Source organism: Sinocyclocheilus grahami, unplaced genomic scaffold (genome assembly GCF_001515645.1).
Source record: "Sinocyclocheilus grahami isolate Dianchi unplaced genomic scaffold, SAMN03320097.WGS_v1.1 scaffold1.1, whole genome shotgun sequence".
NCBI lineage: Eukaryota > Metazoa > Chordata > Actinopteri > Cypriniformes > Cyprinidae > Sinocyclocheilus > Sinocyclocheilus grahami.
The window spans coordinates 3,225,681-3,241,581 of NW_015505180.1; positions in this window are offsets into that span (position 1 = coordinate 3,225,681).

Here is a 15,901-nt window from a genome sequence, read left to right on the forward strand (position 1 = left end):
CTCTCTCTCTCTCTCTCTCTCTCTCTCTCTCTCTCTATATATATATATATATATAATATATATATATTTACAGTTTCTACAAAAATATTAAGCAGTAATAATAATAATACTAATTAGAGCAAGAATAAGTGTTTCTTGAGCAGCAAATCTGCATATTTCAGCATATTTCTGAAGGATCGTGTGACTCTGAAGTCTGGAGTAATGGCTGCTGAAAATTTAAGCTTTGCCATCACAGGAATAAATTACAGTTTAAAATATATTAAAATAGAAAACAGATATTTTAAACCGTAATAATATTTTACAATATTACATATTTTTGATCAAATAAAGGCAGCCTTGGTTAGCATTTCTTTCAATATCGTTTTAAAATTCTTACCCCAAACTTTTGAATTAATTGCAAGTGACTTTGAACAAAAGTGTCTGCCAGTTGCACAATATATAGAATATGCTAGTATAAATAAACACAATTATGTTAACATAATACATATGTAACATGAACTTGTAATATATGTGTAACTCAATGATTTTACCTTTTGTGTGGTTTTTCAAATGAGCAGCTGGAGCTGTTGGAGGGGCTCTACTCTTGTAATTAATGTATCTTATGACTCAATCTGACACACAGACTGAGTAAATATATTGAGACAGTTATTCGGATATCTTGTGACACAAGTTGCATTTCATTTCCGCTTTCATTAGTGTGCAGTGAGCCTGTGTTTGTATATCTGTACAGTATGTACACACACACCTGGCCGTCCATCAGCGTCAGTCCCTATAACCAGCAGATGTTGCAATGATCTCATAATTCAGAGGCAGTTTCAGACAAGACGGTTGTGAGAACCCTCGGGCATAACCTACTTACAGAGACAGTCTTCACATTTGCTATCTTATCACTCTCATCTAGATCTCACACTCCTAATGCTGCACTATATGCAACACTGTGTTTAACAACCTTTAAGAAATGTGAAGATATCAACACTTGGATTCAGTGTGAAAGTACTCGAATCCTACTGACCTCAATGTCGTGAAATTATTCCTGCATGAATGGAAGAATGACTTTGTTCAATTAATTGCACGCATATATACAGAGCCCCACACGTGACATGGGATTTAAAAAAAAAAGATATCAGGGCCATGACTTAAGAATTCATTCCTGAAGAATTTATTAATTTGTGGCTATCTTTTATTCATTTGTTTCCTCATTTTAGTTAAATTATGGCCACATTATACTAATTCATTCCCTTGTTTTAATTTAATCAAACCATGACCATTTTTTCTCCTTGCATGTCATGCATCGTATAACATAATCATAGCCATACATAATCATAAAAATACATTTGCTTAAGGTCTAAGGGTTTAATATTAAACTTTGTGACTTTGTAATTTTTGTGATTTGTCAGAAATTTAATTTTATTTATTTTTTATTTTTAGCGAGAAGGACCCAAAAGTAAAAAATAAACAAGATTACAGACATGTATGTATATATACAGTAGTCAACATTTGAAATGGATCAAAAAAGTTAATCAAAGTTGTCCTAAGACAAGAACACTTTTTGGTTTTAGGTTTTAGGTCAACTTTGATGAAAGGTTTTGATCCACTTAAAATGTTGACTACTGTATATATATATTCTACTGTATATATATATATATATATACAGTAGAATATATATATACAGTAGTCAACATTTGAAATGGATCAAAAAAGTTAATCAAAGTTGTCCTAAGACAAGAACACTTTTTGGTTTTAGGTTTTAGGTCAACTTTGATGAAAGGTTTTGATCCACTTAAAATGTTGACTACTGTATATATATATTCTACTGTATATATATATATATATATATATATATAAGATAGATATATAAAGATAATATTCTCCTTTTAATTTACCAACTTCAACTTGTACATTCTTAAAAATAAAGGTTCAAATTGGCATGTGTTGTTCCATGAGATTTAATGCTTATTAATTAATGTTACCCTTTCCATTTGACCCTTTCTGGGTGTTTTATTCCATTTTATTGGATGTTACTGGATTTGATATGCATTTCATGTGTAAATACATTGTTTACAGTATATAAAGAAACAGGGTTGCAAAAATTGTAAACCAAGATACAACAATTTGTATCGTATTTATGGAAAGTACCATTTGCTTTGCACAATGAAAGCTTCATATGAAGTTCATTGTTCATCTGTCTCTCTCATTCAGTCTTCTTGTCTGTGTTTGCATCTGTGCACTAACCTGCAGCAGATCTCACATGGAGCAAGATGCCAGCTGGCCCAAGCATTTTCCTTTATCCTGGAAAATGGCTTTACTAAGGCTCATAAATGCAGTGCCGGTTTTTAAACGCTGCATTTAATGTGTGATGGAGAGCAGCTCTGCGGATGTTATCAGGCTTGTTTAACAGGTTTATTTATCACCCTTTGATGCTGCAGCCAGGATTGCTATTTCTCGGCTCCCGATGTCCTCTAAGCACAAGCAAATGTGGAATCGGGCGTCTAAAATGCCCAGCATGCCTATCCAGATCCTCTGCACCCTAGCTTCAAGTTGAGGGTTTGTATATCTAGAGCACATTGACATCAATAAATTATACTTGGAGTACAGTTATAATAAAATCCTGTGCACAGAAGCAAAGCTTTATCATTCCAGTATTCTGAAGACAGTCTGATGAATGAATAAAACCACAAAAGAAAAATGTTCCTTTGGAGAAACTCATATATTCTATATTTGCATTGCTCAAATCTTATGTAATCTCTCCTGTACTGTATCCCTCAGGCCCAAACCTCATTCAGAGGCCCAAATGTGACTCCAAAGGCCTCAGCATGTCCGTATAGCATGACAAACCTTGCCGGTGAACACAAGCACTTTGTGGGATGATCACTTGCACCGGCCCTGCAGATACACATATTCAGTAAGTGGCATTTCACATTCCTCTCCATACACACTGTTTACATTCCTTTGAGCAAATAGGGCTGATGACAGCACAGGTTTACAGTTGTGTGTGTGTTTATGATTGTGTGATTATGGCCTCTCTTAGTAGTGGGGATGTGGTTGTTGTTTATTGGGCTTTTGATGAATGACAAAGAGGATGGAGTTAAGTACAGTAGGTAGATTTGTCCGTACTTGAGATATCATTCAGGTATCACAGGAACAGCTGGCATGTGAAACTACTTTAACATCTCATCACTCAGAAACGGCTGCTTAATTAGTGTTTAAAGCAGTACTTAAATAGTAGTATTTTTACATTGACTTAAATAATGGCTAAAACAGACATTTAGTTGAAACCATCATTGCTAGCACAGTTCACTGCAGTGCTATAAACTACTTATCCTAACAGGAGTAGAAGGGCAGTTTTTAAATTAATTGTATTCTGAAGCACAGTATAAAAAACTTAAATTAGATATTTGAAAAAGAACTCTGATAAAAATTAAAGAACACTTACAGATACCTCCAAGTTATTGGTGTTAATCTGGCACCTGGTGCTAATTAACTTAATTATATGACAGACCCTATTTAACCGGCAGCATTCCTCTAATTTTCACTGAGATTGCAAGATCCCGGGCTGCTCTAAGATGACTGAAACCTTTAACATGAGGCAGTCCAGATGAAGGCCAAAGGGATGACCCTTTCAGCCACTACACAGGAAGTTTGCCGTTCCAAATCTGTAATTTCTCGAATATTGCAGGTGTACAATGACACTAATTCATTCAAGTCCCCCAAAAAGGCTGGTTGTCCAAGTAAGACAAATGCACGAGAAGACAGGATAATGCGGAGACTCTCAATGGGGAATCGGCTCAACACTGCAGCTGGAATTGCTCGCCAGCTCAGTGCTGAACGGGTTAAGGATCTGTCTTGACACTTTTAAGAGAAGTCGGAATGAAAGCACACTCTGCAGTGACCAAGTCTCTCATCAGCAGAAAGAAGCAAAAGACTAGACTCACCTTTGCGGAGGAGCATGTTGTGTGGACAGAGGAGAACTGGTCCAATGTTCACTTTATGATGAGAGCAAGTTTAGTTAATTTGGGTCCGATGGAAATCGTTTTGTTCAGCTTCAAACTGGGGAAAGACTGAACATTTTTTGTTGAAATGCCTTGGCTATTTTGTCAAACATGTTAGTAGCAGTGATATTCCTATAGCTGATATTCCTTCAAATTTTAAGCGATGAAGATTAACAATATTGCAGAAAAAAACTCAAGTATTTATGAATTGTTGTCTAATTTTGATCCCCACTGTATATCTATTTTAGCAGCCTTATGCTAAAAATATTTTTTCTACATCAATCTACACTCCATACCCCATAATGACTGACACACACACACACACACAATATTCTTTTTTTCTGATGCACATCAGAACATCTAGGTTAATGTAATATATAATGCGTGCATGTGTAAGCTATTTTTAAACATTGCATTAACCTACATATTTTATGTCCATTAGAAAAATTGTAAAATATTTAAAATTTAATGTTTAAAAATTGCTAATGATTTAGTAGGTTTTAAAATTGCAATACATGCGATTACTGGAAATGATAAATTATGCAACTATAATTTCCTCCGTTAAATCTGTGAATTAATATGTAAAACTTTGTTGGAAAACAATGGAATATGGTGCAAAACATTACAGATTTATCTGATAGTTCTAGCATAAAAAGAGTTTACAATATAGTTTAAATAATGTAATAAAAAAAACAGATCAATAAAACCTTTATAAATATTTTTTACGTGTTTTTTTAACTTATCTATGTTAGCCAGCTAGATAACTTTATTACAATTTAATATTTAAATCAGCAGAATTCACAGCATGTACAAAACTGGATTTAAATTTACAATGTATAAAACCTCTCTCACACTGGTCCCGGTACATTGGGTCATACTTATTGTTCTTTGTCACTGCATGTGGAGACAGTTAAAGTAAGTATATCAGTGGTGTAGTAGATTTAGTGTCTATGAGTGTATATTTGCTTATGTATGTAGGGACAAGACACTGGATTTGGCTGTGGCTGTGGGGAAATCGAGGGCTTGTGGTTTTTCTACTGAGTGAATTTGAGAGATGCTGCGATCCTGTTGCTATATACAGTGGGGAAAAAAAGTATTTAGTCAGCCACCAATTGGTTTTGATATTCAGTGAAACATAAATCAAACCCAAATTCAAAGACTGGCCTCATTAGACATCAGACCATCTGAGAGTCTGTAGCTTGCAGACTGGAATGTGTGTATGGGTAGACATGCGATTTAATTGTAAATATAGGCGAAAAGCTGTAAAATGTGGACTGATGTGTTTAACAGATATGACGACTCCTCTTCCTCAGTCTATCAGTGTTTGTTTGGCTTACTTTTTGAAATTCATCAGACTTGCTTTGTCTTTTGGAAAGGATGGGCTTTTGGATCTTGTCCAAAAGAGGCCTGGACCATGTGCAAACACTAGAGACTCTTAGTTTCAAATGTTCTTTTATGGTCATACTGATGGCTGTAGTATTTTATGCTCAACATACTGTGAAACAAACAGCCATACACAGAACGGTTGATTATATATTCATGATCCTATTGATGAAACACCCAAGCAAAGCCTGAAACTAGTTAGTTCAAGAGTTTCAAACTACTGGTCCAAATATGGCCCTTGATGTGTTCATAGGATTAATTAAATAAGTGAATGAATGAATGAATGTGTGCTGTTTCAAATTATATTCATATAAATATTATACTATTAATCTAAATACTTTTATTCTGATGAAATTATATTAATATAAATGTTTAATATTTTATTCATTTACATACTATAGAACATAATACATTTATTTAAAAAAAAATCTAAATAATTAGAACATTTAACAATTTAAACTTGTACTGTTTCATTCTGCTTTAATTCTGATTACATTATATAAATGTCAAATATTTTATTCTATTTAACAGAAATTATTTTACAACTTTATTTGTTGTTTTTGTTTGTTATGTTTTTTTTCATACAAGTCTTAATACAGTACATGCATACATATAGCTGCTATTTTATTATATAATAATATAAGAGTATCCTCGTTGGATTTTGTCCTAATAAAATAATTTGATTTACCATATATGTGAATAGTATTCCATTTATTTTCAGTCTTTATACATTCAAATAAAATCTGAGCTTTACATCAAAGCCAGAACATGATGTTCTCTCTGGTCTCTTAATGAGGTGGCTACCTGCCTGATCTAAATTGCATTTCAGGAATACAATCTCAGACATCATTAGTCCACTAAGCATGCAGAGCAGTATGCTAGGTCTGAGGGAGAGATGAGTAGAACTACAAAAAGATCAGTCCATGCACCAATAACTGTATTTAGTTAAAGTGCATGATTATATATAAAAAAAGTTCTTATTGTCAGTATGGAGACAGTCACAATAAATAGTTAGCAGATATTAAGCAGACAGTCTAATGAGAGTTAGTTGGAATGTAGGTGCAGTGTTACTTATTGTCAACAGAATGTTCAAAAGGGACCATCAAAATAAAGTGTTACCAAAAAGATTTGTATTTGTTTTAACTAATCAACTGGCCCCTGAGAATATAATTTGAGTTTTAAAACAATAGTTCACTCAAAGGAATTTACTCGCCCTCAGGCCATCCAAGATGCAGATGAGTTTGTTTCATTGGAACAGATTTGGAGAAATGTAGCATTGCATCACAGATGTTTGAACTTTCATTCTGACGGCACCCATTCACTGCACAGGATCCATTGACGAGCATGTAATGTAATGCTACATTTCTCCAAATCTGTTCCTCATCTACATCTTGGAAGACCTGAGGATGAGTACATTTTCAGCAAATTTTAATTTTTGAGTGAACTACAGTATTCCTTTGAGACCTCTGAACTAATACAATGTTGTGTGTGTGGGCACACTTTTTGAGTTAGTTTAAAGTGTGTGCATGTCATTTGGAGGTATGTGGGTGTTTTTTTTTTTGTCAGTGTTGAGCACATGTACATGTATTTCGGCATACTTCAGGTCTTTTGTTGTAGACTGAGGTAGCCACTGTGCCAGGGGATACATTTTTTTCTGATTGCCGTGGGCAACAAGTCCTTGATTTCCTGGATAGAGACAACCTGACAGTTGTGCCAGAGACCACAGACATGCACACACACAACTGTAATATCGTATTAATATTCAAACACCATATTACTTCTCCACAGCTCTCCTTATTTCTTCTCTCTGCAGACACACTTCCATAACTTTAAATGAGGCACTTGTGTTTATATTACATCAATCAATACTTTTTCCCCCCAAAAGTAAAACTCAGGCAGGCACATTATTAAACAAAGACTTTGAACACATTCCACGTCAAAAACACAATTAAAGTGGAGTCGGAAAGGCACTGCATGGCAGAATAATTAACTGTTGGGGCCATCGGAGCACAGAAAATAAACTTATAATTAAGATTTCAGCATTACATTAAATCTATACGTCATCCAATTGGGTTTTATTTCTCCCAGGAGCTCTTTATTATTCATAACTGCTGAAAACATGCAAATGGTCTTTTGTGGTGACGTGATGCATTTGAGGTCTATGTATGATGGAAATCGTGTTGACAAGAGTGGTATACAGACACAAAATGTGACAGCCAGTGAAGAGGGACCGCTACTAACATGCCTGTAAAAACAAGCTTACGTACCAATGGGGCAATTACCCATCATGTCAATGATGTTTTTACAACTCAGCCCAGCCCTGTGAATTCCTAATATATGACAGACAGGAGAGATTTCTTTGGATTTCTTTGTTTCTCTCGTGCTGATCCCTGTGTACATTGCTATTTTTACTCAAGCCTAAAGCTTGAATTTAATCAAAACACACTTCAGCTGCAGTATGAACCACTTTGTGGATTCGTAGGCATAAAAAAACAGCAATTAGCTGCTAGTTTATGAAGACAAGCCTGTTTAATATTTCCCAGGCTGATTAGACATTATCAGCTTTGTTCAACACATATTCCTCTGCTTATAATTGCTTGATGATGCAATAACAGCACCATTATCGTACAGTAAGTTTTCCTAGCTGTGATATATATTTTTTCCTCTCAGGTTACAAACTCATCTCTAACCTTGCTTAAAATGATTAGGTTTCAAATTAGTCTCAAATGTTCTTTGGTGAGCATTTCTTACAGCAGTCCTAACAAAATATTATTATTATATTCCCTGATTTCTCCATAGCACTGTTTGCATTATGTGTGTTAATCAGTCAGGCCTAATGTACAGTCATTATTGCAAAATGAACCTGGCAGAGTGATCAGGGTCAAGATATAATGTATGTGGGTTTTTATCATCCAGAGGGGTTTATTTTGTGATAATGATCAGATGGCTGTAGTTTGACCAATTATGTAGATACTTACCAAATAAATAAAGAAATGGACATGAAATGAGAATTATTTTATTATGTGAGACGAGGAAGCACAGTATATGAAAATTATTTGTGAAAGACTGCAATTTATTACACAGTTTACTGGTTATTAAAGGAAAAATATTTGACCACAAAATGCTGAAACTGACCACTCAGAACTAAAAGGACATGATCATATATATAACAGAATAGAGTATTCTGAGTATTTTAGAAAAAAACATGTAATAAATCGAGGTTAAAGCATGTATACTTAAAGGTTAATGAAATATTACATTTGTTTTTAGGTTTAATGTTTTTAAATGTAAGTTTTACTGACTTTAGATTGGCATAAAGTTCGGCTCAAAAATTCTGAGCCTGTAAGTTTTTCTTTTGTGTTTTTAGTCTGTTATGTTCACCGAAGCTGCATTTATTTGATTAAAAATATATTTATATCTTTAAGTTTTTTGTGGGCGGAGTCTATATGGTGGTAGAAAATGACAGTTTTAAAGTAGCAGTCTATGGAAGCCATGGAATATAAAATAATTTAAAAAAAAAGGTAATTTTGAGTTTATATTTCAAAATTCTTACTCTTTCCCTCACAATTCCGAGATTATATCTCACAATTCTGATAAAAATAATAATAATAATAATAGAAAAAAATCAACTCGTCATTCTTTTTTTCATAAAATTCACATCTTGAAATAAAAAAAAACTGTAGCTGTAATTTATGTTCTACATGACTGTATTCTTCTACATGTATGCAACACTCTTTACAAACCCTTTCCTCCCTTTTTCTCTTCATGAAGGCCCTGTGCATGACCTTTGACCTCAGGGTCAGAACAGGTTTTCAGCTTGTCAGGTCTGAGCCCATGATTGGGGCTTGCTGAACTATAGTGTGTCATGAGTGACAGGTGGCAAGAACCAATAAACTCCATCCCTGCATTCCTGCAGAAGACCATTAAAGGCCTTTCATATCGCTTTCTTTGTTCAAACGGGGCAGTTACTGTGTTTTACACTGCTGCTCCAGCGCAGTTCCTCGGGAAGGCATGTGACCAGCTCAGAGGTCTGGCAGTTTTATTTGTGAGATCTTAAAACCCTGGTGCTATATGTTCTCTGTGGAATAAGTCCACCTTTCTCACCGCGATCCAATCACAACAGACCATTTGGGGTCATGACCCTTCAGTTGAGAGACTACTCTAAACTAATGTAAGTGCTCTTTTAAAGTTAATTTTCTCAAACATCTGCTGATCAAAACTAGCATGATTTGACCCTAGTTCAATTATTTGTTTAATGCATTGTTTGATTAGCTAATTGTGGAACAAAATCAGAGACTCCATCCACCGTATGCCGTTCCACTCCATTTACCGCCACATCTGACAGCTTCAATAGCCCTGCTAATGCAACTAAAAAGCCTTGAACAAAATGGTAGTGTGTTGATGTCTCCAGTCTGATAGCTTTTTCCTCCACGCACAGACTTTTACACGCCCCTCGAAGTCGAGCGGCACTCCGGCTTTAGTTGTAATCTCATAGATGAACCACATAAAGTCACTTCATTACTGCATGCTGGCGGCCTGCCTCTTCCTGCAGCTGATAAGCCTCTGCAAACAGCGTCCTTTCCAGCTTTTATTGTGAGCGAACGAGTATTGGGAGTATGCGTTTGGATATTTCTACTACAATAGATGTTTTGTGAGGACGTTCCTTCTAGTATCTTAAAAAATTGCTGAAGCGACATTTAAAGATTTTTGGCTTATCTCATGAATGGGCCATTTTGAACTTTGTGTTCATGTTTGATTTTTGGATCAAAGAGATAAGAGGGGAGGACAGGGAACGAAAGAGAGAGTTGGAGGATGAGAGAGCGAGAGAGAAAATGGGATATTGCGGCATGTGGATCTTCCTCTTGTCCCTGTCTCTCTTCTTTCAAAGCGTCACTGCAGAGGCTGAATGTAGACAATTGCATGGACTACAACAATTGCCATCTCTGTGTGTGCGCTAGTGTGTTTTGGATGCTTTTAAGAAATCCCCCCCCCCCCCAGTGTGCATTTAACACTTAATTTAGAGCTACAGACATAATCTCCTGCAAAGTGGCCATATTCAGATATGACTAACAAACAGCAGGGAGAGCGTTTGTTTGTAGAGAGAGCAAAAAGGGGCTTGGGTACAATCCAACTGCACGCTCACCTCTCCGGTCGGCCTGTGCTCGGGAGATTACATTCTTTGCTGCATGACTTTGCTGTATGCAAGTTGCTGTGTGGCAGGCATCAGAAAAATATCCCTTGAGTCAAGGCGGTAGCTCCTTCCGGCCTGTACGTTGATGCGAATTATCGTTTGTTCAATCAGATTCATTCATAAATCACACAATCAGATGGCAGCCTCCAAAGTGCAGCAATTCAAAAAGTCTTATCTGCCCCGTCCAGAGTACTGGAGTTCATGTAAAGTCATGTAAACTGACTGCGGTACAGAAGTGCTTGAGGTTACATGCTCAAACAGGAGTGAGTTTGAATGGTATGCGTAGAGCTCATGGCCCCGAAGGTTCTTGATGAATAATCTGGCTGCGTTACACTGCATCTGATAGGAAAACATGCTTTCTGTGCTAACTTTGTATGACATGAGTGTTTGACCTGCATAGAAGTGTCTGTGATCATATTATAAAGTTTTAGCACTATGTAAAAATGCTTTATAGACTCCCATGTGCACCTCAGAGTGCATTTGTGACCTCATTTACTACACAGAGCCGTAGTTCACTGACAAGCTACACAAAATCACGTTCAAAATCAGCAATGAATCGCCTGCGATTTTGAACGCGATTTCGTGTAGCTTGTCAGTGAACTACGGCTCTGTGTAGTAAATGCCGCAAATTGCTGGAGATTTACCACTAATCACCAGAAGCGGCTTTACTGACGATGTGCACATGAAAATCGCATTTGATTTTTTGCACAGCCCTAGTTAAAGTCATCGAACCCTTGCAGCTGCATTAATTTTGTGGACCGTAAGACTCGTTCCTGCACATTAAAAGTGGCAGTTGTGCAGTAAAGCATTGCATTAGCTTGGCTGTGGTTTCTGCACAGCTTGAGAGTGCTGTCTGTTGGCTGAACAGAGACTCGCTAGTCATAATATCCCCCACAGATGTAGCCTGACAAAGTCGCAGCGGCTCTCAGTGTTGCCAGATTGGAAATGTCCAAGTATCGTACCAGAAGCTCAAAATTATCGTATTTGGAAGAAAATGATCATACACAAGTAAAAACGTACAGAATACAGCTTTTTATCTACTAGACTAGAACAACAACTTTTTGACACAACCTTCAAATCACCACAATAAATAAATAACTATGCTAGGGCCCTATGAAATACGTTTGATTTTTTCCCAAATTCCTTTTTTTTTTTTTTTTTTTTTTTTTTTAATTCCAAATTTACATTTTTTTTTGTTTTTCCATTTTAATTTTTCTGGACTCCTTTTTAAATGGTTAAATAAAATTTTATTAATCAAAAGCACGTCTAATTAAATAATGAAACGTAAACAATTCAACATCAAATCTATTAAAAAGTTTAACAAACATTTCATGTTTAGGGTCTTATGAAATGTTCTATTTTTTCACCTTGTTTAATTGTTACCATATTCTGTGTTTTAATGTCTTATTAATGAAAATTAAACAAATTTAATTTTTTGGCAAACAAAGGGGATTTACAATTAAAATTAAAACATGGAAGAAATATTGTAATTATTCCTTAATAATTTTAGTAGTAGTAGTTGTATGTACATTCTACTGAACAATAGTAATACATTTCTGGCAGAAACTATATATTTTTGACAGAGCATTTCTGGGGATGTTGTTCATGTATTTATGTCCTATTAAGTGAGATGGCAGATACTGAAATCACCGCGAGCATTACGTGCGCTTCAGCATGTGTGTAGTGAACAAAACCGCGTGACATTCATTCAAACCATAGACTATGATTCAGACAGACACAGAACATGCAGGATTTATATTTAAATAGTCTTTTTGCAGCTTAATATTTACAGATACTAGTCCATATCACGATTTAAGTGTAATGACCTTCCTTTGATTAATTCATCCAAACTTTGACAAATTCTGTGACATTATACAGTAAATTCCATTGACTGGATTCCGCAATTCCATCTGTGTTTTCCGCATCGCGGAACCTCAGGGTCCTGAGGTGTGCACCAACCCATTTAGAGCATCTGTAATGAGCCGATTTCATGGCTTTGTTTTGATGAGATTGACTTTGGAAAAAACACGTTCTGAAATTGCGAAATTATCGTACTTAATGGGATTTTTTTCATTATTGATCGTACATCGTACAGAGGTCAAAATTATCGTACAAATACAATAATTATCATACATCTGGCAACACTGGCGGCTCTGTGCTAGATCATTGATTCCGTATGGTATGCAGTTAGTTAGAGCAGTATTTGGAATGACAGCATTTATTTGGCGAGGAAGCTCTTCACCTGCCTGACGCCTCTGGATTTTGCATGAAGAGCTATTATAGTTTGGGATTAGTCATGATTTCAAAGGATGAAGAGATTTTGCCATAATTAAAGCTTCTCATATATTTGTAGATTTTGTTTTCAGTTCTGTATTCTGTTGGTCCAGGATTCACAACTCCTTAACGTCTGAATACAGAGGCCTGTTTAACATCACATTGTGAGACATTTCTTGTCACAATCACAAGAAGTTAAGTCGCAATTGTGACACATAAAGTGACAATGTGAGATATTAAGTCAGAAATCTGATGTATAAAGTCACATTGTGATATATTAAGTCAAATATGACATATTAAGTCACAGTTATTTAATATTATAAAACAATCACAAGAAATTAAGTCATAATTGTGACTAGGGCTGTCAGAATGACTGAAAAACTAAATTCAAATTTTCCACTTAAATATAATCAAAATTCGAATTATATTCTAATTTAAAAGGCATAATTTCAGTTAGGGGGAAAAAAGCTTTTGGCTACTCTCCTGAGGCCACAAGAGGGCGCATCGAGCAAAATATTATGCACGTTTCTTCAAAGCGTAATAAAATAACACGACTATATTTGAAAAAAGTGTATAATGTTTATAAACCATATATAATTAATAAAGTTGCTTAAACAATTAGAAAAAAAAACAACACCATGCATGTATGTATAGTTTAATACAAAGGACTGAAAACCAATCACAAAGAGTAGGCTACTTTCTTCATTTAAAAACATGAGATACAGTGGGATGGGGAAAACCGCCATAAAGTCTTGAGACATGTTTTTTAAAAGGTGAACTTACATTAATTTTACATGGCTTTCTAAACATGCCGCTCTCTTGTGCGAGACGCGAGTGCAACGCTGATAGATGCCCCTCTAGAAAATGTGATAAATATGCGTTCTGTGTGAACGGCATGGTTTCAGTTTCCCTGTAAACAACATCTTCTCCACACTGATGCTCTCGTTTTCCGCTATATATTGAATGAACAACGTAGCAGCGCCACATCTAGTGGGTTCAACTGGATAGGCTAACAAAAGCATTCAAATGCAATGACACTTACATTGTCGTCTCATTTTGTGCGCCACTGATAAGGCTCCCTGACGGCTGCCGCAGACCTAAAATTCGAAACGTTTTTGCATTCGAATGTGGATTTTTTTTATTTTATTCGACAAATATTCGAAATTTGAATTTTTTTGACAGCCCTAATTGTGACAAAGTCACACTGTGAGATTTTAATTCAAAATAATGACATAAAAGGACAATGCGAGATATTAAGTAGCAATTATGATCTATAAAATGTCACATTGTAAGACATTAAGTCAGAATTATTGCATATTAAGTCACATTGTGAGATACTAATCCCAAGAAATAGTCTAAATTTTGACAGTCACAATCCCAATAAATAAAGTTGATATTGTGACATATAAAGTCACAATCACAAGAAATAGTCACAATTATGACGATCACATTGTAAGATATAAAGTCATAATTATGACACAGTCACACTATCAATTGACATATAAAGTCATATTTCTAGATATTAATCACAATACTTTGTTTTTGCAGTTGTGACAGTCACAATCACAAGAAATACGGTTGCTATTGTGACAAAGTCACAATCAAAAGAATCACATTGTGAGATTTAAAGTCACAGTTATGACATATAAAGTCACATTATGAGATATTAAAGGTACAATAGGAGATCTTGGAAAATGCTAACTTTAGCCTGCTAGCACTGAAAGTGAACGTCCCACCCTCCCTGCAATCGCCGTCCAAAGCCACGCCCCCTGAACGCATTTACACTCACAGACCAGAGACAACATTACTACGATAGGCTACATCAGGTTCCCAATTCCAGCCCATGTTCTGAAGTGAAGTAAACTTCAACGGATTTCCACTGCTCAGGGAGTAGGGAGCAATGAACACTGTGTAGGGATCATATCGATCGGAACACAGTTCATGCACGTAGCTCACTTCTAACGAGCTGGCGCGAGGACTAGAGTAACCGCTGGGCTACATCATGTGTCATTCACCGGTGAGAAATATTTAAAAGTACTACAATACCAGGAAGGAAGATCGGGTTGTTGATGTTTGTCTGCCATTCTCGCGCGGTCTGCACAGCGTGCGTGAACGCGCTGATGACGTATCCTGTCTGCGCGAACCGGGTGCGCAGAGGTATGCTTATACATACGTTGACAGGCAGGTAGGAAAGCATATTGAAAAGCTCGGACCGAGCGTTTTGATTGGACAAACATTTCTTGATCCTATGCCTTCCACAGAATATATAAATACAGACAAATACATTTAGACCACTTAACTTAATAATTGCTATCGGGATGTGAAGAGACTTTCAACCAGCATAACAAAAATTGTTTCTGAAGACAATCACCTATTGCACCTTTAAGTCACAATTGTGACAAAGCCACACAGTGTGAGATATTAAGTTATAAGATATAGTCGCAATCATGAGAAATTTAGTAACAATTATAACAGTCATATTGAAAGCTTTTGTAGTATTGTATGATATAAAGGCACAATTTCAAGAAATGTATAAAAATTAGGGATGCACCGATATGAACATTTTGACCGATACCGATAATTCTTTATTTTTGAAAGCCGATAACCGATATGTTGGCCGATAAATCTATATCCAAATTTTTATATACTTTTTGAGAGCCTGATTACAAAAAAGGTCTCATCATTAAAAACCACATCCCAAACACTTCAACATAAGCAGCCTAGTTTGAACGGTGTACGTTTTAAAAATAATTTTACTCTCCCATTACCAAATTTAGTCATAAAAAAGTCTTACAAATAAATAAAATATTGCATAAATAATGCAAACAAGTCATTGGACATCATTACACGTGTAAAGAATCAAAATGAATGCACAATAGATCAATAAAACGGAATAGCCTCTGCACGGACAATAATTAAATGACTTTAATTACTAAACCATATTGCTGATGAAAATAATAATAGAAAAATACAAGTGGTTGTTGTTATTAATAATGTATCAATGATTTTGAAAAAGTAACAAATTAATACCACTATTTTAAACAGCAGCCGTTGAGCTGCGCGT